General features: G+C 36.8%; 1 non-coding gene across 1 annotated transcript in view; it reads left to right on the forward strand.

Annotated features, from left to right (window-relative positions):
• The window catches only part of LOC18437224 (putative callose synthase 8), a 98,540-nt gene extending 78,617 nt beyond the window's left edge, over window positions 1-19,923 (forward strand). Inside the window, exons 31-44 of the transcript XR_016050968.1 lie at window positions 4,254-4,360; window positions 4,448-4,570; window positions 4,778-4,846; window positions 5,007-5,175; window positions 5,276-5,387; window positions 12,873-12,992; window positions 13,056-13,171; window positions 13,314-13,397; window positions 13,594-13,706; window positions 13,851-14,080; window positions 14,236-15,066; window positions 15,199-15,249; window positions 19,001-19,186; window positions 19,495-19,923. This is a non-coding gene — a transcript (putative callose synthase 8). The remainder of the gene's footprint in view (window positions 1-4,253; window positions 4,361-4,447; window positions 4,571-4,777; window positions 4,847-5,006; window positions 5,176-5,275; window positions 5,388-12,872; window positions 12,993-13,055; window positions 13,172-13,313; window positions 13,398-13,593; window positions 13,707-13,850; window positions 14,081-14,235; window positions 15,067-15,198; window positions 15,250-19,000; window positions 19,187-19,494) is intronic.
• The last annotated feature ends 6,295 nt before the right edge of the window (window positions 19,924-26,218 follow it).

Consider the following 26,218-nt stretch of genomic DNA (forward strand, 5'->3'; position numbering starts at 1 on the left):
TATTGCTCGGTATTCGGATTCTGCAGAAGATTTAGACACAGTTTTTTGTTTCTTACATTTCCATGATATGAGAGAATCTCCAAGAAAAATACACCACCCAGTGGTTGAGCGTCTAGTATCGGGGCATCCTACTCAATCCGCATCAGCATAGACTCGTAACTGGAGAGAAGAGGTAGAAGAGAATAATAGACCTCTATGGTATGGACCCCGTAGATAACGAATGATACGATGGACAGCAGAGAGGTCGATGCGACTAGGATCAACAACAAATTGGCTAACGACCTGAACTGCATGAGAAATATCTGGACGAGTCATAGTGAGATAAAGTAGACTCTCAACTAGTTGTCTATAAAGAGTAGGATCCGAAAGTTTGTCTCCATCATCCTCCTGGTTATAGACAGTTGAGGAGATAGAGATAGTTGAGGATAGTTTTTAATTTTAAGTTATCTTGTATTTGATGTAGATATCTCTCTTGATATGACAAGATTAGTTCGTATTATCAATAATTGATTAGCCGTATATCTATACAGGACTTTGTGTATTATGATGATTAATCAATACACAGAGATTTCGCTGGAGGATTCAGAATTTTAACATGGTATCAGAGCAAGGTTCCCTTCGAGGGCCCCATCGATCTGATCTCATTGGTGGTGCTGTTGTCGTTACAGAGAGCTAATTGTCCACCTCATCAGCTCGAGACGCATCAGAACCCTAGATGCTCGTCATCAAACCCTCGGCCAAATGCTCTTCTCCCACTGCCCCAGGACGCTGTAGTTTGGGTTTTCACGTCCATAGTTTCTTCCTCATAAACCTCAATGCACAGAAGTTGAATTTCGTTGATATAGAAGCATGGAACCCTTTCTCTCTCTCTAGCTAAGTGTTAAATGGAGGTGGTCCATTTGGATATATAAGTAAAAGAAGATGGTCCTCTTTTGATATTGGGGCAACACTCGCCATGATTTGGATAGATAAATAAAACAAGATGGAGAAAGAGGCCATGACAAGTGCCATTTAAATATCTGCAAGTAAGCCACATGAGGAGGATGTGGATATACGCGTGTTAAACGAGGACGTCGTCGCAGGATGTCTATTCTCAACAAGGTTAGTTGACAAACTTTGGTTTTTGAGCAAGAGCACAAAATCAAACATGGAGAATGGAATCCACGGCTTGGGATGGAATCAGTGGCCTCTCTGAGGCTTGGGAAGCTTGGCTTTGAGAGAGAAGACTCAAAGAAAAAGTAGTGAGAGATTGGAATCTATTTGCGTTTTTTTAAAAACAAAAGGGAGGTGGTCCATAAGGACCATATTATATCAAAAATATTGTTTTATGTTCATGAATTATTTACTAGATCCTAATTCTTGATCACGTCTGTGAGTTTTGATACAACTTACACGTGGCTTTTGAAAAAAGATATGTATTGGCTATAAAACTGAAAATTATCCCGATTGGCTGTTCCATTTTCAATTTTTTGTTGAAGGGAAAGGTTTGTGGTGGTATGTTGATGGCACTGAATCGGCTACACCCAATACTAAAGATACCCAACAATGGAAGATCAACAATGCAAAAATTATCTCATGGATCCTCGGCTCTGTAGATCTGGATATTGGAAGGCCAATGAGAGGTTTCCGTACTGCGAAAGAAATGTGGGAATATTTGGAAAAAGTTTATCAGCAATCAAATCTTGGAAGACGCTTCCAAATTGAGTATGATATGTTTTCTTATAGCCAAGGGGAGAAAACCATTTAGGAATATTATGCTGGTTTTATGAACTTGTGGACAAAATATGAATATGTAACCTTGAAGGCTATTACTAGTGCTTGTTGCATTAAGAGCTTAATGGATATAAATAGCGACAGGAAGTTGATGCAATTTTTGATGAAGTTGCGCCCAGACTATAAGAATGTTCGAGCCAATATTTTGAATCGCCAAGCATTAGCAAATATGGATGTTATTCTCAGTGAATTACTTCGTGAGGAAACAAGGATCATGATCCAAGCCACCATTGAGGGAAAGAACGATATAGAGTCTGTACTTCTAGCTCAACAAGCTAGAGGGACACCATCACAAAAGGAGCAATATTTGCTGCAATGTTATAAGTGTAAAGAATATGGTCATATAGCATCCCAGTGTAGGAAGAAATTTTTTTGTACTTATTATAAATGCGTTGGGCATATCATCACAGAATGTTGAAATCCTTCTCGACGCGGCAACCGGGCATTCGATACACGAAAACCTTTTTACAGGGCATACCTAGCTGCTATTGATGCTTCTAAGGGACTAAAGGTAGAGACCCCTCCATTCAGCACTATTCATGACCCAAATATGACAATGTCCTAGATATCAGATGATATTCGACAGTTGGTTCAAAATTCTGTATCTACGGCTATCTCTTCTGCTTTCTCTGCTATGGGCTTGTCTGGTATGAACTTTCATCTATAGTGTAAATCCCTTTTGGTTTATTGACTCGGGTGCCTCTAATCAAATGACTGGAGTGCACACAAGTCCAGCATCTACTAAATCATACCGAGGTAATAGTCAGATTCTCACCGCTAATGGGGAGAAACTGAATATTATTGGTATTGATAATCTTTCACTTTCTATCGCCCGTGGTACACCTTTTCATTTACGTAATGTCCTCTTCGTTCCTAAATGAACTGTTAATCTAATCTCTGTGGGCCAACTAGTTGATGATGGTTACAATGTTCAATTTTCTCGTGATGGTTGTCTAATACAGGACCAACACATTGGGAGAGTGACAGGGAAGGGGCGTAGAATTGGTTGTTTGTTTGCCTTGGAGTTTGAGAAACCAAACCATGATGCTTCGTTCTTTTCTCCATCGAATTATGATTTTTATGTTTTCAATAAACAATGGCATATGTGGCATCGAAGACTTGGTCATCCGAATGCAAATAAATTAGATACTTTGTTTCCTTCTGGTTCATTGCCCAATAAAACACTTTATTTGAATTCTATCAATAAATCTTGTATTAGTTCTTTGAATAAAAGCACCAGCTTGCCTTTTCCAACTCGAGTAGATAAAACAACTGCGCATTTCCATCTCATTCATAGTGGTGTGGTCTCCTGCTCCAACTTTATCCGGAATGGGATATAAGTATTTTGTTTTGTTCAATGATGATTGATCACAATATACCTGGATATACTTTATGCGCCATAAATCAGAAGTGTTCTCCCATTTTAAAACGTTTTTATCCATGATTGCAACTCAGTTTAATACCAAAGTAAAAATCTTATGGTCAGACTCCAGGGGGGAATATTTATCAAATGATTTTCAAGACTTTTTGAAAAACAGTGTATTCAATTACAGAAAACTTGTCCTTATACTCCACAACAGAATTGCATAGCTGAAAGGAAAACTGCCATATCTTAGAAGTTGTGAGGACCGTTATGTATGACTCTCGTGTTCCTTATAAGCACCCATATAATGCTTGGAGTGAAAGTGTAAACATACAAAACATTACTTAGAGAACCATGAGAGAGAATGCTGCTAATCACTAAGGGCCCATTTTGATGGACCATTGAAAAAGGAATGCACCACTTTTTCGCCAGCCCTTTAGGAGTGGAACAATGCAGCTTGTTCCTCTCCACTATTCATGGCCACCTTTGGGATCCTGTTAAAATGCCCCAATATCTGCATTAAAAAACATTTTTCACATATTTCTAAATTCTCCCTTCCTTAATATGAGTCATTGGACCGTCCAAATGAAGCCTAATGCATTTATCACTAGCGCATAGCATGAGGAAAGTATGAATGAGTGCCTTTGGAGGTTGCAATCTTCCAATTCACACTGAAAATAAATTAGAACTGGACTAAAGACAGGTTTGGCTTTCATTTTGTCATTGAGTATCCATTTGCGCTAGGCTCTGTGATAAAAAAGTCAATTTAGATTGTTAAACACCTTAGTTGGTTGTACATTTTGATTTTCACATTCTACCTTATGTTTCTTGAGTCCTTCAGGAGATGTCCTAATTCCTAAAGTGTTTATATTATTTACATCCAGCATGGAAAAAAATCCAACCTCATATCCCTTTCTTTGTACGTAGTACATCTACCAAATGTCCCAACACTTCACATTCTTTTTACTCAGATAACATTGCATGATTGCGATGTGGACTCATTTATATGATTCTAACTGCTACAATGGTATTTACTTTGTCATGCTTCTAAAAGTTCTGCAATAAAAAATAGTCCTGCATTGTAATAATTTTGCATCAATATTTTCTTTGAATACAGCGTATTGACCCCCTACCTAATGGAGGAGGTTATGTTCTCTGAAGATGAACTCCATTCAGCTCAGGATGGTGTATCTATTGCCTCCTACATGCAGAAAATATACCCAGGTCACTATGGAGATTGGCTTTTCTGACATTCTTATAAAAGATGAAGCACTCTTTTATAGCAATGAGTACTAAATTGTCTCACTGCAGATGAGTGGAAAAACTTTTTGGAACGTATAGAGTGTGAAAATGGAGAAGATATCAAAGAGAATAACAAACAGAAAGAGCTGTGCGAATGGGCCACTTTCCGAGGACAGACACTAAGTCGAACAGGTAAAGAACAATTACAATAGGAATTTAGTTAAAGAAAATGACACCAGGAACTTAGTTGTATTCTGTGGCAGAGTTAACGGGCAAAGCAAAATGACAAAAGGAATTTGAGTAGATAAATGAGCACCATTTCTGAGCAACAAATTGTTTATGGTTTTTTCTTTATTCCTGTCACTAAACCAAATATGTTTTCTATGTTTGAATTTGCAGTTAGAGGAATGATGTACTATAGGAAGGCACTAAAACTTCAAGCTTTTCTAGACATGCCTAAAGATGAAGGTATGTAAGTTCTCTATATGGGATCTACCTTCTTATTAGTGTCATGATTTGTATATTTCCATCCTTTGAAATACAGTAAACATGCTTTATCTGAAGTAGAAGAACCGGTTCTTTCCTGATCTATAAAAAACAAGTGATACTTTTGCTGATATATTTGAAGGCTTATGGGCTGTAGGGTGGGAAGAAGTTAGAAGTCAACGCCCACTGTCAGCACAATTGAAGGCCATAACTGATATGAAATTTACATATGTTGTATCCTGTCAAATGTTTGGGGCACACAAATCTTCTGGGGATCGGCATGCACAGGATATTGTAAACCTCATGATCAAGTAATTTAACTTTTTTTTAGAATCCTATACAGACAGAGTTTCTAGTTAACACAGCATTATATGCTGAACCACATTTTAATGGGCTTGTTCTTGAATGAAGATATCCATCACTCCGGGTTGCTTACATTGAGGAAAAGGAACAGATTGGAAATGGAAAAGCTCACAAGGTTTATTCTTCTATACTGGTCAAGGCAGTCAATAATCTGGACAAGGTAAAGTTTCCTTCAAATACTAAATTCTACATAAGCCTATATGAAAGAAGAAACATGTCTGTGCTTCTTTTGTCATGAAAAAACCTATGTTGCTTTTATAAGTGTGGTAGTATTTGACTCTTTATAAAGTGCATATCAGTAACGACTTAGGTGATTCAATTTTTCAAGCCCTCATTGATATCCCTCAGTGATATGAAAATGAATGCTTATATAAAGGTCAGATTAAAATTTGCTTTTTTTTTGGGTAAGTCAGTGGGGGAGAAGGCCCCCTACCCATTTTTTATTAATAAAAGTGCAGAGAAAAACAATTAAGATACAACCCTATGGTAGCATAATTTCGCCAGATCATGTAATAAAAAGGAGGAAAGAAAAATCTGGTGGTTTATGGCGCCACACAGTAGCACTATGGCCAGCAGCTGCCCTCTTCTCTAGGGCATCAGCAACCTTGTTAGCCTCACGAAAGACATGTTTAATGGACCATCGATGAGAAGACAGTCTGGTGCAACAATCGTCTTTACTTTGAATAACCAATTGAACTCCTTCCTCGAATGCCAAGAATTCCGCATGGTTATTAGAAGCAAAACCAAAATGCTTTGTGAAAGCAGCAGTAAAGCCGGCCGCACTGTTCCTGATAACTCCACCACCACCTGCTAAACTTGGATTTCTCGAGGAAGCACCATCAATTTTGAGTTTGTAATTATGAGTCTTAGGAAAAGACCACGCTACTGAAGTAAAAGACTCAGCCCTCTGCTGCTGCCAAGTTATCCGAAGGTTACCAATAATTCTCTAATAAATGAAAAGACCACTTCTGTTAGTGCCTGAACATGTAGGGTAATCCTCTTCACAATAAGCTCTCTCCTAGTGGGTCTTGACTCAAAAACTCTTCTGTTGCGCTCTTCCCATAGAAACCAAATAGCATGAAAAAAGATGAAAGACCAAATATTACAAAGTCCATGTGATTTAAACCTGAAAAGTAACCACCACCTAAGTAAATCAGGGACAGAGGAACTGATGATAGACTTTTTTCCACATCTCCAAGCAAGTGACCTCCATACAGCCTGCGCAACGGCACATTGGAATAATAGATGAAACAGATTGTCTTCATGGCTACTACAAAAGGTACATAAAGAGTCCAATTGCATGCCTCGCTGCTATAATAAGAATGAAGTGGGCAAACGGTTGTGCAAGGCCAGCCATGAGAACCATTTCGCCCTTGGGTGGCATTTGGAGGACCAAAGTGCATGGAAAATAGGTTGTGATTAACTTTGATGCCTAATAAAATCCTATGCCCTTTTAATAGAGAATGATCCATCAGCAGAGTGAATCCAAACCAGTGAATCCTTTTTGGGCTGTAGAGGGAGAGTATAATTCTCAACCTCTCTCCATATATTCCTCAAAAAATTAGATGTGGGATGTGGCACTCCCTACAGCAGCCCCCAAATATTCCTGGATGTTATCATCGTAGAAATTTGAAAGTGACTGACCTGCTAACCATGGGTCCATCCAGAAATCCACCATCTGCCCATTACCATTATTCCTCTGTACATTGCCTCTCAAATGAAACAAGCCAAGTAAAATCCCCTTACATGCATGAGAATATCCTCTTCTGCCTTCAGCCTCCCAAATAGAGGAATTTCTAAAATATCGATGTTTGAAGAATCGTGCCAACAACGAGGATGGATTTTTCAAAATTTTTCATGCTAACTTCATCATTCTTGCGATATTGAAATCTGTCATATCCCTTACCCCAAGACCTCCTTTAGCCATAGGGAGGCACATTGTTTTCCATTTTATAAGATGAACACCTTTTTTTTCTGCTTCGCCGGCCCATAAGAAGTTTCTCTGTAGTCTCTCTATCATATTACATGTTTTCTTTGGGAGAATGAAGGATAACAACCAGAAAACCGATGAAGCCCCCAATACAAATTTAAGCAACTGAAGTCGACCGACATATGAGAGGCATAAAGGCTGCCAAGACCCAATCTTACCAAACACCTTACCCACCAGACTCTGACAATAACTGTGCCTCAGATGTCCACAAAATAATGGTAGGCCCAAATAGCAGACAGGAAGAAACCCTTCAACAAACTAACTCCCTCAGAATTCTCCCCCGTCCTCCCCGTGGTGCACCAAAGAAAAAGACCTTGCTTTTGTCAGAGTTCAGAATCCGACCAGTACTTCTCTCAAACTTATGAATAAGTTCACACATTGTTGTGGCAGTAGAGATAGATGCCTCATAGAAAATAAGCACATCATCAGCATAAAAAAGATGAGAGACCCCATAGTCACATCCCGAAGGAAACGCCCTGGGAAGCATGCCTTGCAACATAGCACAGTTCCGCTGTCTACTAAAAAAATCCATGACCAACAAAAGATAAGGAGATAGAGGATCCCCTTGCTTCAAACCTCTCTTACCTTTAAAAAAACCTTTGGGTGTGAACAGAGAAAGAAGTAGTGGAAATACACAAGTGAACCCAAGAAACAAATAACTCAGAAAAACCCAAAGCATGCATCCTACCCACAATAAAATCCCAGGACACTCTGTCATATGCACTGCTCAAATCGATTTGCAGACACATTTTAGGCCAATCTGAGTTCCTATGGCAAAGAGACATAAAATCGTTTGCCATGAGAATATTATCAGTAATAAGCCTACCTTTCAAAAATGCAGCCTGCCTTAGGGTCGATAAAATCAGCAAGAACAACTCGTAGGTGATTAGAAATTATTTTGCTGATGATTTTGTATAGACATTACACCACCCTATAGGTCGAAAGTCTTTCATCACCCTAAGAGCATTCAGGAATCAGACAAATAAACGTGGAGTTGATTTGCTTGAGCAGCTTACCCTTAGTGAAAAATCTTTAAGTGCCAGAAAAAGATCCTTTTTAATGACTTCCCATCCAAACTTGTAGAATTCCACTGCAAAGCGATCTGGTCCTGGAGCACTTTCATTTTTCATATCCCAAATGCATGCTTTAATCTCCTCCATAGTTACTACATCCACTAGGTTGTCCTTCTGAGAAGAATTGAGATGAAATGGCAGCAAGACCTGATCAACCATGTGAAGATCAATATTGCTCTCCTGAGCCAATAAGTCTTTGAAGTAGCCAATCATATGATTTTCAACATCAGCCTCAGTAGACAAGAGATTCCCATTCTGATCTTTCAAAAAGATAATTCTATCAGTCCTCCTTCTGACCACAGTCGATAAGTGAAAATATTTGGTATTGGAGTCCCCCTCTTTTAACCAGTTTTATCTTGACTTTTGCCTCTAGAATCTTTCTTCATTGGCCAGAAGAGTTAGCAATTTCTAAGTATACTCTTAAGTTTAGCCACAAAACGATACATGGGAGTACCCCCCACTTGGCCTCGCCACGTATTACAGATAATATCTAAAAAACCATGATGCTGCTCCTACATAGAAAAATACTTAAAAGGTTTGTGCCCAACTGGACCCAGAGCAGAAATAGAGACGAGTACGGGATAGTGATCTGAGGTACCTTTAGGGAGTAATTGGACTTTGGATTCAGGGAAGGCTAAAATCCAATCAGTAGTTGCTAATGCTTGGTCCAACCTTCTTATAATGCATCTTCTGCTCAACTGGTTATTAGACCAGGAGAACTATCCTCTGACTACACCAAGATCAACAAGAGCACAATCCGTCATTACTTGAGCAAAATTGCCCGAGTCTGGTGGTAGAGAACTGCTCCCCCCCACTGATTCCGAGGGATCGAATAGTGCATTAAAATCCCCTAGTACTAGCCAGGAAAAAGCAATAGTTGCTCCTAAGGTCCTCATATGGTCCCATAGCAAGGCCCTTTGGGACACATAATTAGAGGCATACACTCTTGAAATCACTGAAATGTTTCCATTACAGATATGGGTAACCTCCACAGTAATCATTTGATCATTTGATTATTTGCATCAATCAGTTTGATTGAGTAAATTAGACATACATGGTATTAAAAGCGCAGAAGAATATGTGAAAAAAGTTCACAAAAAATTATAAAGAATAGGAAATACTACAGATCTGATAAGTAAATTTATAAAAGATACATAAAAGTATAGAATTATTTTCTAGGAGTCTTAGACTGAACAAGACATATCAATCCATTGCTTTAATATGAAAAACCTAATGCAATCTGTGTAGCACTATTTTATAAAAGAATCACGAATTTCTTCTTCCTAGGTAGTGGCACACCCAAATCAAGATAATTATACAACGAACATTTTAATCATGTAAACTTGAGCAGAATAGGGTTAAATTTAAAATAGTTGCGTGTCTGACATATTTTCTCCATGTGTTCCTTCAGAGAGAGGTAAGTGGAATTGCTTATATGTGCCATTGTTTGGATACTCATGATGAAGGTTTACACAACAATTTAGAGCTAAAGAAAACAATTGTATCCACAAAAATGTGGCCTTTCTTTAATAGGTATCAGGATATACTCAAAAGAGACAATGCCATGTAAGCGGTACGGAATTAGGATGGAGGCAATAAAGTGGTGATGTAGGAGAACTTGCGGGAATAGTAAAATCAGCAATAACAAAGCTAAACACAAGCATAATTCAAATGAAACCTAGGGTTTCTTCTCCATACCCCAAGCTAGAGTTCCAAAAGCCTAAGATTTTCTCTCTTTCAATTTCTAAAAATATGTAGAATTGACCCTCTCAAGGCCCCACATACGTCTTATATATTATAGTTCAATGTTCAAAGATATTACACGTCTATACAACGATTAAACTGAACTATATATCCTAACTTAAATTTAATTTTCGAAATGATAGTTTTACCTTTGTGAACAAAAAATACCCATGAACAGTACTCATGAATAGTACTTGTGAATAGTCCTCATGAAATAAATAAAAGGACTATAAAAACCCTAGAATTCCTAAAAACCCGTAAAATAAACAATAAACTAAAACTATAATATACATCTTTGAAATTGAATAAAATAAAAAATAAAGATAATTTGCCCTTCATCTTTCTCCCTTGGTTGGAGAAAACTCGTCTTTGAGTTTTGACGTGTGCTAAGATGAAATTTGCATTAGTCCGTCAATATTCTTCATCTCAAATATGGTATTCATGATCCTGGGACTTGTGGTTATTGCACTAATCAAAACACAATGATTGTGCATTAGAACTGAGAAAACCTCGTGGAAAGGGTCATTGTATGTGGACAAAATATTTTTAATCACATGAATTTGTTGAAATTGCATCACTTCAGGCATGTAACTATGTTGAATTTGCTCATATTCAGCTCTAGAACACACTACAGGTGCATCTTTGAGATCAATGACTAAACCAACAACTTCACCTATCAATTCTCCTTTGACTCTATCTTTTCCTTGTCAAATACCAATTCACCCACAAAAGCTTGATCATCATCGTAGATTGGATCTCCTACAAGATCTTGTTATTCATCAAAGTATGCATTGAAGATTGGTGGCAGATTCCAATGTACATGTTGCTGATTTTCGATATGATTTGTGTCAAAATCAAGAATCTCATTCTCCAAATCGAAAACCTTAGAATGATGTTCCCCACATCTAGGTCTTGTGTCACCATCCTCATCACTCAACTCCCTATGCAGAGTGCAAAAGTGAACTTGAGGGAATAGTAAAATCAACAATAAACAAACCTGAACACGAACATAATTCAAAAGAAACCTAGGGTTTCTTCTCCATGCCCCAAGCTAGGGTGTTCCCAAAGCCTAAGCTTTTTTCTCTTTTAATTTTTAAAATATGTGGTATTGGCCCCACAGACGTCTTATATATTATAGTTCAATGCTCAAAGGCATTACATCTCTATATAATGATTAAAATGACCTATATATTCTAACTTAAACTTAATTTTCGTAATGACAGTTATACCCCTGTGAAAAGTACTAGTGAACAGTACCCATGAATAGTACTTGTGAACAGTACTCATGAAATAAATAGAAGAACGATAAAAGCCCTAGAATTTCTAAGAAACTAAAAACCCCTTGAAATAAACCCTAAAAATAAAACTATAATATATATCTTTTGAAATTGAAAATAAATAAAAAATAAGGATAATTTGCCCTTTATCAACTGGTAGTATGAGTGAGCTTACAAGGTGTCATATGTGGTAAAGGATGGAAGTGAAGGAAACGTGAGAATCCTTCTCTTGAGTTATCGTTGAAGACCTGTTCACGGAGAAAGAGAGAAAGGATACATTGCATCTAATCTCTTTAATAGAAACCAGCATAATTTCTCAACTTCGAATGCTAAATTTCTACCAACTGCATGCCCCTCTATAGACCAAGTATGTAGATTAACACATGTAACATGCTGAGATTATTCTTATGATTCCTTCTCGTCATCATGTTTTCCTTGCTTCACATCAATATATGAACCTAAATCCTGTTTTAAAGCCACAACTGATCGATGCTGGCTAGATCTTGTGTATAAAGAACCAAGGGTAGTTGAAAAGAAGGGACCTAGGACAATTTCACTTCCCAGAGGAAAGCAAAATTTGATTCTAGAAAGGTCTACAACACCAAGTTGAACCAGGATGCCATCTCTAATTGGGATAAGGCCAGACACGATGTGGAAGGAACTGGCAAGAATATGCAATGGGTTTTGCCCAGAACTTTTGCTTCAGTCACCAAAATGCAAACAATTAGGATGTTTTTATTTCCATCAAATGTCAAGAATTCATTTGTGCGTGGAAACCTTCAAATGGAAGTATACATGGAAATGACCTTCCTGAAGATTGCCAGTGAAAGGAATGCAAAACATTGATCAATATACTGATTTTCCTTTATGGTCGAAATGAAGCCCCAAGATCCTGGTCTTATAAATCTGTCTTGCAATAATCACTGCATGATTTAACAAAGTTCACACTGACCATTTATTATTCATGAAAAAGAATCTAGAGGCACTGTATGCTAGTTACAGAGGGATGGTCTACAGGGCATTGAAAAATTGGAGTATTCATACCAAATGTTTGGGGAAAAAAAAACGACTTCACAAAGTTAAAGCATTTCCTAAATAATGAGGTTGCTAGATCTGCAGAGGAAAATTCTCTCACTGCATGCATTGTTATTGAGGTCATATATTTCAAGTATCTGGGCAGCTGGAGTTCAAATGTCTTTCGTAAACATAAAGTAATAGCGCACTTTGTCCTTTAGACCAAGAAATATAATTTTTAGCTTAATCAAACAGTGCACTTTCTTTTTTGATGAGGCTCAGTATTTGCTATACCTGTTGTTTATAATTTCAATAAAGCATATTATATTAAATATCATTTCTTTAGCGTGGGAAATTGAATCTATATGAGCAGATGCGACCTATGGTTGCTGTGATTGAATCAACCATACGTGTCGCCCTCTAGCTACTGCTCTTGCATTGTTTTTGGGAGATGTCACAATGTACCTTGCTTTCTGAAATTTGTCCTCATTACCTTGTCAAAAGAAAATCTTACATTCATGTCAATAATTTTATCATGAAACGTTTAGGAAATATATCGCATCAAGCTCCCGGGGCCACCTAATATTGGAGAAGGGAAGCCAGAGAACCAAAATCATGCCATAATATTTACACGTGGTGAAGCCCTTCAGACCATTGACATGAACCAAGTATGCTCAAAACTTTCTTAGTTACCATGTTTCTGTAACAGCCACTGAAAACTTCTACTGCAGGACAACTATTTAGAAGAAGCCTTAAAAATGAGAAATGTCTTACAAGAATTCCTTAAACATCATGGAAAGCGTCATCCAACCATTCTTGGTCTTAGAGAACACATATTCACGGGAAGGTTGGTGCCACTCCAAGAGTTCACTGTAATTTCTATAATCTCAGATGTTAAGAATCACATAATGAGCAAACAGTGTTGAGATGGTTCGCTGTTCTTACTTGTTGGAAATATGCACCTGATTTTTTTTCTTTGTCTTTTACAGTTTCTCCTCTTTGGCTGGATTCATGTCTCACCAAGAAACCAGTTTTGTCACTATTGGGCAAAGACTTTTAGCAGACCCTCTTAAGTAAGGAGTTTAACTAGACATAATCTGGTTAAGCTATTGGTTTATTTATTGAAGCATGTTTCAAATTTGACTATGTAAAATTATCTGTCAATTTTTTATTCTTATCATGACATGTCGATTCTCATCTCTTATGATTATGTTTCTTTACTCAGTGATACATGCTATTCTCCTAAACTTTTAAGTTCATTCTGTACAGAGTGCGTTTCCACTATGGTCACCCAGACATATTTGACAGATTGTTCCACATAACAAGGGGTGGCATAAGCAAGGCATCCAAAGTTATAAACTTGAGTGAAGATATATTTGCTGGTATAAACTGAAGCAGTTCTCAAGTTTTCTTTATGCTAATTAAAGAAATTCTCACCTTTAAGTTGTATAGTTTGAATGAATCTTAGAATGCAGGCAAGGAATAAAAATAATTCTTAAAATGTGCTCTCTTACATATTACTGTAGGATTCAACTCAACTTTGCGGCAAGGAAATGTGACCTACCATGAATACATACAAGTTGGTAAAGGCCGTGATGTTGGTCTCAACCTGATTACGAAATTTGAAGCCAAAGTAGCCAACGGAAATGGTGAACAGACACTAAGTCGCGATTTATATCGGCTTGGACATCATTTTGACTTTTTTCGAATGCTATCCTGCTACTTCACAACCATTGGATTCTATTCTAATAGTCTGGTATATTCCACGCGAAAGGCAATTTGATTTAATTCTTACAGCAATGTCTGGATTTTCAGAAACTTAAATTCCATGTTTCAATATATTTATCCTAGGAAATGGTTATAGACATTGATTATGTTATACAGTATCTTCATTTTATCTGAACATTGCAGATCATGGTGCTGGCAGTTTATGCTTTTCTATATGGGCAGCTTTACCTGGTGCTTAGTGGGCTGGAGAAAGCAATCCTAGAAAAAGTTGGAAGAAAGCACATTGAGTCTCTTGAATCAGCTTTGGCTTCCCAGTCATTTATCCAGTTTGGGCTTCTAACAGGTTTACCCATGGTAATGGAGATCGCACTTGAGAGAGGATTCCGTGCTGCTTTGAGCAAATTCATCACAATGCAGTTAAAGTTGTCATCTGTTTTCTTCACATTCTCCCTTGGAACGAAAACCCATTATTATGGCCGAACTCTACTTCATGGAGGTGCTAAGTATAGGGCCACAGGTCGTAGGTTTACGGTGTTCCATGTGAGTTTTGCAGAGAACTATCGACTATACTCACGTAGCCACTTTGTGAAAGGATTTGAATTGATTATTCTCTTGATTATCTACAATATGTATGGTCAATCCCTCAAGAGAAGCTTCATATGCATGGTAGTCACATATTCCATTTGGTTCACAGTGGTTACCTGGCTATTCGCCCCTTTTCTGTTTAATCCTTCAGGATTTAAGGGGCAGGAAATTGTTGAGGATTGGAAGGCTGAGGGTCAAAAGATTGTTGAGGATTGGAAGGGTTGGAAAAAATGGATCAAGAACTCTGGAGGCATTGGAGTGCAACAGGAAAAGAGTTGGGAATCTTGGTGGGATGCAGAGCAGAGTCATCTGAAATATTCCGGATTGAGTGGAAAAATAATTGAAATTATTCTTTCACTCAGATTTTTCGTTTATCAATATGGCCTTGTTTATCATCTCGATATAACTCATGAAGAAAAGAGTATCCTGGTCTCTCACTCTCTCTCTCTCTCTCTCTCTCAAACATGGTCTCTCATATCCAAGTTGTACTTTGGCTATTATTTTTTTATTAGTGCCCATTGTTCTGCATACTTAATTTTCACAGTTGCTGCCACCCTGCAGGTATACACACTTTCTTGGATTGTGATTGCAACCTTACTCATTGCCATCAAGGTAAGAGACATCTTAGGAGCTTCTAATGTTCTGGACCTCATAAATTAATTAGTCGTGTGAAATGAGTAAATCTCTAATGTCATATCTGAGCAAATTTCTATACTTATGAGCCACACAATAAAGCTGTGGGAGAGAGTGATTGAGCAATGCTTAAGGCATAAAACGAGTATATCAGAAAACCAATTCAGTTTTATGCTTGGGAAGTGAACAATTGAGGCTATTTTCTTATGCAGGCAACCGATTAAGAAGTTTAGGGTGAAAGCAAAAGACCTCCACATGGTCTTTATTGATCTAGAAAAAGCTTATGATAGAGTATTTCGAGATTTAATTTGGTGGGTGTTGGAAAAGAATGGAGTCTCCAGATATTATATCGATTTTTTTTTCGGGTAAGTGATATTATATCGACTTAATGAGAGATATGTATGATTTAACTAGTGTGCCAAACCAGTGGAGAGACGAGTGAGTTTTTAGTGACAATAAGTTTACATCAGGGGTCAGCATTGAACTCCTACCTCTTTGTCTTAATTATGGACGACTTAACTAAGCACTTACAAGATGAGGTATCATAATATATGTTCGCGAAAGACATGGTTTTGATGGATGAGACCCGAAATTGCGTCAACATAAAGTTAGAACTTTGGAGGGGAAGCTCTAGCATCAAAAGGTTTTAAAATTAGCAAGGCTAATACAGAGTATATGGAATGCAAGTTTAGTAATAATAGGAGAAGAGACGAGAAAGTAATTCAAATTGGCGGCCAAGAAATAAAAAAAAAATCACACTTTCGATATCATGGGTCGATAATCCAGGAAAATGGAGAGATTGAGGAAGATATCACATATAGAATTAGAGTTGGGTGAGCAAAGTGGAGATGTGTAACCCGATTTTGAGGTGATCGCCGCATTCCAATGAAGCTGAAGGGGAAGTTCTATAGGACAACTATGAGAGCAACTTTGCTTTATGGGGTAGAATATTGGGTGGTCAAAAAATAACATACTTATAAGATGAGTGTAGCTGAGATGAGGATGTTAAGATGGACGAGTGGCAAGACAAGATGGGATAGCCTTCAAAATAAATGGATTCAGAAGAAATTGGGTGTGGCTCCAATAAGTAATAAGATGAAAGAAAGTAGTCTTAGGTGGGCTGGCCATATGCAATGCAGACCCAATACAATACCTGTTAGGAGGTGCGAGTTGGTTCAAGTGGAAGGCTAAAAAAAGGCGAGAAGTACACTCAAAAGGACATGGTTGGAAGTAGTGAGAAAAGATAAAGGGACTTATGGCCTCACCGAAGATGTAGCCCTTGATAGAGCAGAATGGCAAACCAGGATTCGTGTAGCCAAATCCCAAATAGTTGGGAAAAGGCTCTTCTGATGATGATGATAGGCATCTCCCCACCCAAAAGACACGCATATACACAAAGTATACAATGTCAAATGTTCCAATTACCATTTCTCTAACAAATACCAAAAGTGTTGGAAAATTAATGCATCTCTACTAGCAGCGAAAGACCTCATTAAATAAATAGTCTAGTCAAATGAACAAATTTTCAATGGTATAGGCAAAATACACACATATAGGCAAAGAACACAATGTGAAATGTTTCAATTACCATTTCTCTAACAATTACTGGAGGTGCTGCACAATTAAAGTATCTTTACTAGCAGCGAAACTATCTAAAAACCTACAATTTACTGCATCAGTGGTGACTTTTCAACCAAGAATTCTGAAATTATTTTATTGTGGACATATTGAGGTAATGTTCAATATTGGATGAAATGTATTTGTTATTGGATATATAAAAAAATCGGATGCTGGCGAGCCTATAGGCGAAAATACTGTTCATTATATAAATAGTAGATGAAATGTGAGGAAGCAAAACAATACCTCGTAATTGAGGTTGCGAAAGGGGAAGCATGATAGTTCCTCATAATTGCTTTTGGCAAAATGAGTGTTCACCTTTGTCCATTAGATAGTGTTAGGATACCAAGTTTAGATGCAGCCTATTGGGATAGGCATTGGTGGTGCAGGAGATGTGGAATTGAAGTTCGTATGGCCCTGTGACCACCCTCTTTTCAAACAGTCTCTTTGCTCACAGGAGATGGATATCTATTTTGAAAACCCCGTCTTTGTACGTATTTCATATACCCTTATGTAATGGGAGAAGTCGTCAATTAATACAATATAGTCATATGCCCATTTGGAACAGAAAAGTCATCAACGAATGGAACCTAATGTAATTAAATAGCTTTGGACTAGCACAAGTGTGAGTGCCCACACATCAGAATGGATAACATCAAAAGGATGCTGACCATAACTTGCCAGGAGATGTATGAGATGAAAGTGGACATATGATGAAAATAGAACCAGATCTGGCAGCAGTGGCTGATTCTGTTTTATACTGCCGATACTCCTTAATTGGGTTTTACTTGAGGGAGTAAATGGACAGTTTGCTCCAGTGGGAGCATGAAATCTTTTGTCATATATCTATGTAAGCATGAAATATTGGAGCATGATTTCCTTTGTATGGATGGCATTGTGGGTGTGATACCATGCTCTCTAACTATTGGGGAGTAGAGACAAAATAACAACTGCTATATTGATTTTAGGGAAACTTACAAAAACCCCCAAGACCACACTTTCTATGCAACTTACCCACAACCTAACTTTTTCTCTCACTTTTTTCCTCAAAACAAACTTTCTATGCAAATACCCCCAAAGGGAAAAAGTTCATTTTTTTAGACAGAAATGCCAGTCCTGTATACTAAAATCATTTTGGACAGATTTGACGTTGACTTTTGGACCCCAGTAGCACATTGCTGGAGCGCACCATCACATTGCCGGAGCGTACAACTGTTGGACCGCCCTTTGCAACTGTCAGACTGTCCTTTGCAACTGCCGGACTGCACTTTACACAGTGCCGGAGCCCTACTGTCGGACCGCACTTTACATAGTGCTAGAGCCTTACTGCCGGACCGAATTTTACACAGCACTGGAGCACTACTGCCGGACCGCACTTACACGGTGCCGGAGCCCCCTATTTTGGTGGGATAGAGGAGAGAGGCATGGGTAAGGTAAAAAAGTAAGGGAGGGCAGTTTAGGCCTTTTTTTTTTTTGGTTGGGGGGGTTTTTGCATAGAAAGTACATTTTGGGGGGAAAACTAAGAAAAGTTAGGTTGGGGTAAGTTGCATAGAAAGTGTAGTTTTGGGGTTTTTTTGTAATTTTCCCTTGATTTTGCTAAAGAAACTTTATTGAAATTGGCCCTCAAGAATTACAGTTCTGAATCTTTCCATGGAAGAACTGTCATTCCTGGATAGGTATTCTCAATTTAGAGCTGTTCCCTTTGTAGCTATGTTGTTCTATTTGAGTATTCTTGGTGCTTTACAGAACTCTATGAGCAGTTTATTCTTCTTAGTATGTGAACTCATCAATATTGCATTTTCCCCATGACCTAAATCCTCTTTGATTAATAGTAGACTGCCGATCATGAGTTGCATGTGGAGGATGTCTCATATTATAAAACTAACTAGTGAATGATCAATGCATAAGACTTGCGGCATGTGAGAGAGATTTGAACTTGTGGCTCAGCCACTTTTTATTTAATTTAGATAGAGGGCTCACTAGTGATGAATCTTTCCATCTAAAATATGTGCACACCCATCTGAATTATATTGTATAAGAGATGGTATCTTCTTTTTTCTTTTGTTCATCACTGTAAATTCAATTTCTAACATTGGGAAACATTCATTTATAGGCTGTCAATAAAGGACGCCAGTTTCTTGGTGCACAATTTCACTTTGAATACAGGCTTCTTAAGGTCTGTTTGTTCTTGGGGGCCTCATCAATCCTCCTTGTGCTCTTCTCTGTCTATGGCCTCTCTTTAATGGACGTGTTTGTGTGCTGCCTTGCTTTTCTACCCACTGGGTGGGGCTTGCTGATGGTGAGTGGTGCTCCCATACTGTTCATGACCACACCTTTATTTATTGCGCACTTGATGACCATTTTGTACAAATGTGTTAATGCACACTACACCATTGCACCTGAATTTTCGAGACCATGGTGAATGCGCCTATACATTGTCCAAAATGCCTGGCACATCTTAAGTATTCACATTATGCCTGAGGCCCTAGTAATTTGGCGCTTTCCTAGATAGTGTTCTCCTTTATGTGAATTACCTAGATATTGATACAAGTCAGACTGTTTGTACATGTGTGGATATGTGGGGCTGATTCTTGTAGTTTTACCCAGATTGCACAAGCAGTGAGGCCTTTGATTGAAGACACAAGATTATGGGAATCTGTTCAGGTGTTGGCTCAAGCTTATGATTATGGGATGGGGTTTATCCTTTTTATTCCTGTGGCTATACTTGCTTTGATCCGAGATGTATCAGACCTTCAGAAAATTACTTCTCTCCGGGCAGGCCGTCGCATGCAAAGTACGAATACGACCCGTCCTCGCAGGAGAAGATAAATACAAGTGATAATCAGCTGCTGTCATAGTTTGGGAGCATGATTCTTCCCTCTTCTTTGTGGAGCTATGGAGATGGTCAAACTATTATGACCATCATCGCAATGCACCTATGGCCATGTGCTTACGGCACGATAACCACAACACTAGCTCCAAGGTTCAAATCCCAGATAGATGGAATAAAATATATATCATTATCACCTTATGCCGCATTTTTTGTGCAATCAATTGTCTAATATTCCTGCCACTCGTTAATTGTACATAATTTGGGAACCAATAGGACTTGGTAACAATTTTACTAACCTCTTTGTGGCCCTTATGACGGGCCTACATACTGTATCAGATTAGCGCTATCCCTTTGATAGACAACTCTGTAAATGGTGGTGGTAACAGGTCAATACGTTATCTTATAGTAACAGTACTGATTTTAAAAGATTCGAGCCTTTTATCATTACAACTATTAATAATGGGCATAATATTTTCTGTTATTTTTTTGTAGAAAATCACAAATTTTTAATCATTGTTCTATGCTTTTTGAAAATTTCCAATAAGATAAACATATATTTTTGAAACAAACAATGATGTAGAATAGCCTTTCTAGAATGGTCATTTCATAAAAAACTTAGCAAAAAATGGATTTTTCCTATTTAGTTTTCTCCGTCTTCCTTTGTTTTTTATCTTTTCCATTTTTTCTTCTTCTAACGTACCAATCATTCCAATGCTCGAAAGAGGGGGTTATCCTTGCAATTTTTTTTCCTATTATACTAGAAACAGGGGGTTATCCTTGCAATTTTGTTTTCCTATCATACTAGAAACGGGGGGTTATCCTTGCAATTTTCTTTTCCTTTTTTTTTTTCTGTCTTCCTTTCTTTTTTCCATTTTTTCTTCTTCTAACGTACCAATCTTTCCAATGCTAGAAACAAGGGGTTATCCATGCAAATTGTTTTTCCTATTATACTGGAAACAGGGGACGCTTGGTAGGAATTGAGCCTAGGACAAACAGGGGACGCTTAGTAGGAATTGAGCCTTTCTAGAATGGTTATTTTCATAAAGAACTTACCAAAAAATAGATTTTTCCTATTTATTTTTCTGTCTTCCTTTGTTTTATCTTTTCCATTTTTTCTTCTTCTAACGTACCAATCATTCCAATGCACCAATCATTCCAATGCTAGAAACACGGGGTTGTCTTTGCAAACAAATTTTCCTATTATACTAGAAACAGGGGGTTATCCTTGCAATTTTCTTTTCCTATTTATTTTTCTGTCTTCCTTTGTTTTTTCCATTTTGTCTTCTTCTAAGATACCACAATCATTCCAATGCTAGAAACAGGGGATTATCATTCCAATGCTAGAAACAGGGAACACTTGGTAGGAATTGAGCCTAGGACAAACAGGGGACGCTTGGTAGGAATTGAGCCCCGGACATTGCATTACAAATTATCGAGTGCTAAGACGCTTGGTAGGAATTGAGCCTCGGACATTGCATTGCAAATTATCAAGTGCTAACCAATTAAGCCTAAGCTCTTTTCCTGGTTACCTTTGCATTTGATTGACATGTATCGCATTAGCATTATTAATAGGAAAAAATTTAAGCAAAGTTGTATCCTATAGCCTACATTTTATTTTGGAAAAATTACGTATAAATCCAATATATTTACAGTTGTTACAAAACTAAACAATCTCTAATGGCATTCATATTTTTTGCAAATTACATGCATATCCGTTTTGAGCCTTTTATGTAAATTACATACATATCCATTTTCAGTTTGGCCGAATTTTTTTCCAAAATTGCCCCAATTGTCAAAATCTCAAAATCCGAAAATCTTTTAGTCCTCCACAAACCAGCATCGATGCTCTACTGGATCTCGCATTCCTCTTTCTCTCTCTAAGAGCTGGAGCCATCTCCTCTCACCCTCTCTTCTCCTTGCTGCATCTCCCATTCCTTTGCCCTTTTTCTCATTGGGGCTGGTTAAGCTCTAATATTGCAACCAGTGTAGGGCTCACATCAATATTGACATCCAGTATTGGTCGGTGCACGAAATTGTAGAGAAGCCTGAGATTTATTTGTCATAAGCAAGCTTAAAGAATCAAAGTAGGTGCAGAAGTTTGATTTAGGGCTTTTAATTCATATCCCTCCAAAAGTACTAAATAAAAATTGTAATTTATGGCTTATATGTTTTTGATTTAGGGCTTTTAATTCTGACATGTAAGAAAAACAGTCCCATGAATTTTTTACCTATGCATATGCATAAATATTTGTAATTATTTATCGATCTTTAACAAGTAAGTAAAACTCTAATAAAAATACAGATTTCTTGGAGATATTTTGATACATTAATTTTTTGGGCAAAAATGGGGTTTCTTTTGTACAAATCAAGAAAATATTCGTGTTGCATTAATGTTGATTCAAGTGCTTGCCGCTTATACAAATCGTTATCCTTGCTGATTTTGATACATTAATTTGTTGGGAAAATATTTGTGTTTCTTTTGCATTGATCATTGTCCTTGCCGATTTGTTGGAGATATTTTGATATTTTTGGATAATTAGCATGGATTACCATCACTGTATAACCTTTCATTTGCTCTTCAAAATTACTTCACATAATTTGAAGTGCTTTTATCATTAGGAATATACTAAGGGAATGTCTATCTTTTATAACTCATAATCATTTGCACTCATTAGATGTCAAATTGGATGACTTAGGGTGAGTCACAAAATCTGAAAATTTTATTTTGGAACTTTGTGTCTATTCAATGACACTATTACCACTACCCGTTTTAAAATTTAAAGAGCAAAATCGATTGTGACTTTAATGTACATAAGATAAATTGTCTCTTTATATACAATCACATATAGAAATGATTTAATCCGTAAAATGTTTCAAGTTGTTTCCTTATTAATATCATGCCTTCTCAATTTGATATGTTGTTTATGAAGTAATTGAGTTCTGTCCATGAAATTCTGCTGCATTACCTGCCCCTTGGTTAATTTTCAACACTTTTCATGTCTATTGGACGCATAATTTAGAAGATGATGTGATCGACTGATTAACTATTCTTTTATTGGCATATATGAATTTAAAGAATTGAAAATAATATTAAATGTTATGAGTTTTATATGAATTTCAGTGGCTTATTATTTGATTTATTTATTTTTATTCCTATGATAGACGAAAGGCAAATGTGTTCGTTTACAATATTTCTTAAAAGCTTGTATTTGCATCTGTGTGCATTCAAACAAATGTGATCTACTTGACTTAGTTTTGCATCTATAAACTTATTATGAACCATTTATACAATTGGGATCCAGTAAATATGGTACGTACACTGCCCTCTTGATGGCTACCCTTGAGGTCCACAGGACCCAAGTCTGCTGGAAGTATATACATTGTCAAGATTTTACAATTATCTTAAGGGTGTGGTTTCTATAACGTTGTAACTTTAAACAATCCAATTATGGCGTATCTCCAAATTTTATCATAACATGCAATTTTGGTATAAAAAATTATTAGAATTATCTCAAAATCTATTTTCATATCTTACTATAAAATTTTAAAATCCAAAAATGGTTAAATCAAGTAGATCTATAAACATATGAAAATCTTGCAACTTGACGGTCTAGATAATGTGTTGCAAGATGCACTATTTTTGAGACGCAAATTTTTTAGGGTTTTTTAAAATTAAAATAACTTTTTCCGATAGATTTTTGAGGTGCATTTGTAATTCTACATTTGAAGGTTGCAACTTTATATAAACTTTTTGTTATTTTCAAGACGTACAATTATCTTAATGTTGTTGCTTGAAACAAATTATGATAGTGAAAATCTTTGATCTCAGAACCATGCTGAATAAAAGGAAAACTTTAATTTTTACAACTATGAAAACAAGTGTTTTGAGATTGTTGTTTTTTAAAGGAAAAGTTTATATAGAGCCGAGGGTCCAAACAATCAAATTAGAGCCTACCTCAAAAATTTCAGTAGAAGAGATTGTTTTGATGCTCAAATGTCCTCAAATTGATCATCTTGACATCAAGATACATGGACATGAGAAAAAATAGATTTCAAGTTTTGGAAATAGTGTATTGCATAGTGCATTTTTGAACAGTCAATTTTCAAGATTTTCAAGTTTTCATATATCTGTCGATCTACACTATTTTTGAAACTTTAAAATGTATAAATAAAGATAAAAACATATTTTAAGGCTATCACAAAAATTTACAATGTTGAAACTACATTTCTCGACACTATTGTAGGTAGGTTCTGATTTAATTGTTTAGCGCCTAGGCTCTATACAAACCGCACCATTTTTAAAATATAGATCTCATTTTCTTTAAAAATAAGCGCTTTGTGCGTCAATGTTCGAACCACTGGTTAGAATATCTGAAAAATGCAAGCTTTCGGATGTTGAAAGACGCTACCGCATTGATGTTAACGTTTTTAGAAGCATTTTTGGGTCTTTAAATCATATGAAAAACCAAAATATTGAGCAATTTGGATATTGAACACCCGAAACCAGCGGAAGGCTATTGGAATTGTTTTTATGTTTCCAAGAGCATTTTTTTGTTGTTCAAAGATCGAAGATATAAGGTTTTTGGATATTCAATATCTGAAATGTCGATAAATTTGGATTCGAACATCCAAAATTAGCAGCAGCCTACTGGATTTGTTTTGGTGTTTCCAGTTGGTCTTTTGGAGACTGAAAATATAGATATTTCGGATATTCAATTTATGAAACGTCGATAAGTTCTGAATTTCAAACATCTGAAACCAACGATAGTTTACTGGAACTGTTTTCATATTTCCAATAGCATTTTTGGTCTTTCAAAGACTAAAAATATAGCTATTTCGGATAGTTAATAACCTAAATATTGATATTTTCTGATGTTGTACATCAAAATGTAAAAGATGCTACTGATGTTTTTTTTAAGTCTCCAATATTTCGGTCTTTCAAAGGCCGAAAAAATGGCTATTTTGGATAAAAAATATCCAAAATATTAATAATTTTGGATGTTGAACATCTGAAATATGAAAGAGGCTATGGAATATTTTTTGAGTTTCCAGTAGCATTTTTGGTCTTTTAAAAACCGAAACTATTGTTGGATATATATCCTTTCAAGGCCTTGAGTGCGATGCTAGAAATGTTTTGAGTCACAGTGGGAGTGACCAGTGGCTACCAGACTCTTTATATACTGGGATTAGAATAGGCCAAAATAACCATGTTTAGACTGAGGGGAGGGTTTTGGAATATTGTGAACCGAGAGGTTTTAGGGTTTTGCTTCTAGTCATGGTCGATATGATTAGATTTACCTCATTTCATGTGAGCCAGGGCCTGGGGATCAGTAGATATATATATATATATATATATATATATATATATATATATATATATGTGTGTGTATGTGTGTGTGTGTGTGTGTGTGTGTGTGAGCATAACTAGGCTGTAAGACGACATAAGCCAAATGCCTTATATGTGTAGCTTGTTCACAGTGCGTGCACAAAAAGTCGTATTTTGAGAAATTATTCTGATAAGATGAGATCCACCTATCAGAACAGCACATACATATTGAGAGAGGACCCCTGCATCTACAAGAGTGCATATACTTGGGGGCACCTATAATCCACTAAACAACTTTGGAGTCCATCCAACTATCGGTCAGCATTGATATGCCCACTCATGTCTGGACTGAAATATGTGATGCATAAGGAATTGTTGGGTTGGTTTGAGAAATTGAATTGGGCTTCTGGATATAGCCCAGTGGAGTATCATACAACCTGATCATCTGTAGAACCGAACTTTTCCACCCCAGATTTATTAGAAGTGCCAGACCCTAATGCTTTGCTAAGAAATGATGAAAATTGATTTTTTGTGATTTTAGATGATCTTTGAAAATTTTATTTTAAAAAAAAAATGATTTGACAAATTATTTGTGTGCTAATTCCAATTAACGACGTCCGCACATGTGGCATGTGGCACACAAATAGCTAATGTATGCCACACATGCATCCTATAGGGCATCCACGTCATTGCCCAATAGGCATGACATGGAAACCGTAAAACTTGACATGAGACCTTTGTTTGGATATAAGATATAACATGGATAAGTGTAATGTGTTTTATGACACATGTGTGAAGCATATGTGTGGAGACATGTGTGGGTTCATATGTAGGAATGTAGAGATTACTCGTTTTTTAAAATTCATTTATCTCCTTTATTTTTATTTTTTTATCTTTTAAAATTTTGAAATTGATGCTTTTTATTCATATGAAGGAGATAAGGGGATAAACCATGACTTATGGTGATGGCGTGTCCGCCCTTGATTATAACACTTCAATAGTTAATTGGAATGCAAGTTAAACAACAATCTAAGGAAGCAATTGGTAGCACGCCACCCCCATTTGAAATTTGAAAGTGAGATATTTTTATTAACGGTGATCATGTGTTGGTGGAAAGATGAATGGTTGAGAATTATTGATTTTGAAAAATTAGGGTTAAGGGGCACATGCGA

The sequence above is a fragment of the Amborella trichopoda genome, chromosome 3 (assembly GCF_054954075.1).
Source record: "Amborella trichopoda isolate Santa Cruz 75 chromosome 3, AtrichopodaSantaCruz75HAP2 v2.0, whole genome shotgun sequence".
Taxonomy (NCBI): Eukaryota; Viridiplantae; Streptophyta; class Magnoliopsida; order Amborellales; family Amborellaceae; genus Amborella; species Amborella trichopoda.